Below are 3,031 nucleotides of genomic sequence, written 5' to 3' on the forward strand. Positions count from 1 at the left end.
TTCATGATCACCCGGTAAGGTCCTTTCCACTTTAGTGCTAGTTTGGCACTGAAGTGGTGAAGTGCACTTGACTGGGGAAAATTTCTTACCCATACCCGGTCTTTCTCTTTAAATGAACTCTCCCTTCTCTTTTTGTTGTAGCTTCTAAGTTGTCTCGCTTGGCTTTTTCTGCAGCACTCTTTTGCTCTTGATTGCAACTGAGATAAATGTTCAACAGTGTCATAAGAGGGCGCATCAGGAGAGAGATTTTGGCCGTGCAGTACCTTGTCCATTGGTCCTTGTAATTTCCGTCCCAGGTGGAGTTCGGCTGGGGACATTCCAATGGTTTCCTGTACAGCTGAATTAATGGCAAACCTTAGCTCTGGAAGGTACTGGTCCCATTTTTTGTGGTTATCCTCAACATATGCTGCAATCATTTGCTTTAAGGTACGGTTTATTCGTTCTGTCATGTTGGTTTGGGGATGATATGCTGTTGTTGTTTTCGGAGTTAACCTCCATTTTGTACATATCTCTTTGAATACAGCTGAAACAAACTGCGTACCTTGGTCAGACAGAATGAAATCAGGAACCCCCCACCGGGTGAGAATTTCCTTCCTGAGAAGAGATGTGACGGTCTGTGCAGTGGCTTTCCGTATGGGAAACAATTCAACCCATCGTGAAAAGTAATCTACGAAAACTAGAAGATATTCATGTTGGTAAGTGCTGCGGGGCAGAGGTCCCATGATGTCTACTCCTAGCATTTCATTTGGTCGTGAGGTGGTGACTTGTTGAAGTTTTCCAGCGCGGGGCAGACCATGATGTCTACTCCTAGCATTTCATTTGGTCGTGAGGTGGTGACTTGTTGAAGTTTTCCAGCAGGCTTTTGATTTTCACTTTTTACTGTCTGGCATTTCACACATCTCTTGACATGCTGTTTCACGTCCGTCCACATTCCTGGCCAGAAGGCGACGTTATGCAGCCTCTTGAAAGTTTTGTAGATCCCTACATGACCACTCAAGGGATGCGAATGATAATGCTGTAGGATGGTGGGGATTAAGCTTCTGGGAATGTACACTCGGAAGTGTACTTGGCCACTGGGCACGTGAGTCTTGTGATATAATTTATCTTCAATTACATCAAATTGGGCTTTCAGAAGATTACCATCTTTTGCCAATTCTTGAAATATTTGTGCAATCTCAGTATCTTTGTGTTGTTCCTCCCAGATGACAGCTGCAGTAACTGGAAGTTCTGGGTCTTCCTTCTGGGTGATTGGCCAAATAGAGTGGGCCAAAAGTCCAGGGATGGAGGTTGGCCAGGGAATAAATTTCCTTCCACAAGCTCTCATGGAGAAGAGTATAACTTGCTCCCGTATCCACGATGGCTTTTCCTCTCCAAGCTCCAATAGAAACGGGTACAACTAACTGTTGAGGTATGGCAACATGCTTAGAGGCAGACTTGCTGAATGACTTTGAAGGAGGTGTAATAGACAGAGCATTGTTAGACGGTGGTACTCCTTGCCTTTGAGGTTGGAAGGAACGCTTATTTCCAGCAGAAGAATGCTGACTGGACGACGGGGTTGACTGCGGGGAAGAATAGAGTGGACAGTGGTCAGGTGGGTGCTGACCTTTGCATTTCCAACACTGGACTGGAGGTCTTTCAGCAAGTCGATTGGAGGTGGGTCTTTGTGGTGATGGTTGAGTCATGCGTCCTTCATAGTGTAACTGCTGAACATAGTCTCTCTCCAGCTGAAAACCCAGTTTTACCAACTCATCCACGGTATTTACTCTGCTACGAAGTTGGCTGGCTAGGTAAGGCTTGATGTTTTTGAGAATCATTTTCACTAGCTCACTCTCCGTTAGGGTGGGCTTACACCGTTTGCACAGTGCTCGGTATGTGAAAGCAAAGTCTCTGATCGACTCTTTTTCTCCCTGTGTTCTAGTTCGGACTCGCTCTGCCAGCTCATCTTCATAGTCCTCAGAGAGGAAGGATGAGAGGAAAGCCGTTTCAAACTCATTCCAAGTGGTAATAGAAGATCGAACAACTTCCCACCAGTCACGTGCTGTGCCGTATAGGACAGTGCGGAAGGTAGCCAAGATGTCAGCATCAGCCAGGGGATGTAAAGCCAAAAAGTCTTGACAGCGAGTTAAATACAACAGTGGATCAGCATCATCTGAGGGTCTTCCAAATGTTGGGAAAGACAACTTCAAATGATCACTTTTGACAGCTGGTGTAGGGTGCAATATGGGTGCAGCCTCTGATGGTGGAGATGAAGATGGGACGGTGTGGTGAGATGGTAATGGAGCACTTCTTGGTTGATCTACCACTGCTTTTTCGAGTGATTTAAAATGATTACGCATTTCCAATTGTAAATCTTTAAAGTCGTTGCACAGGGCATACAATAGAGTGGTACAATGACTGATATCTTTGGAAAGCTGTTCACAGTCCTTTTGTGTGTTTTCCTTCTGTAATTCCATCTGAACTTGTTCCACCATAAAGCGAACCTCAGAGACTAAGGTACCTTCACTTTCTTGGAGTTCTCCTGTCACCATCACCTTCATAGCTTTAATCAGCTGATCTGTGCTTCCTTCCTCATCTTGTTTAAGGGCAGCTATCCTGTCCAAGGTTTGCTGATGGCTAGTTTCCATTTTTACAGCTAGTGTTGCAAGCTTTGCATCGTGCAGGGAAATGGATTTTCCAGATTCTTGGGTGAGTTGCTTCACAGCTTTCTCTTGCCGTTTCAGACAGTCAAATAAATGATCCCAGTTTCCTTGTACATGGGCAGTAAGCTGATAAATGTCCTTTCCAGGAGTGGGAAGGTGGCCTGGCAGGCGATGCTGTGGAACTGAGGAAGGGGGTGAAGTTTCAGTGGAGGTGCAAAGTTGCATAGGATCAGGATGAAATGAAGCGGTGCCACCTGGAGGTGCGGTGGCAAAGTGCGCCTGAGACCTGGGATGGGGACTGCTGAACTGAGTGGGTGTGAAAGGGAAGGTGGAAACATGAGGTGGAGGAACTGGTCTTGGGTGCACAGGTTGCCAGACTGGAGTTGCTATGT

Source organism: Sinocyclocheilus rhinocerous, unplaced genomic scaffold (genome assembly GCF_001515625.1).
Source record: "Sinocyclocheilus rhinocerous isolate Xijiao unplaced genomic scaffold, SAMN03320098_v1.1 scaffold822, whole genome shotgun sequence".
In the NCBI taxonomy this organism is placed as follows: domain Eukaryota; kingdom Metazoa; phylum Chordata; class Actinopteri; order Cypriniformes; family Cyprinidae; genus Sinocyclocheilus; species Sinocyclocheilus rhinocerous.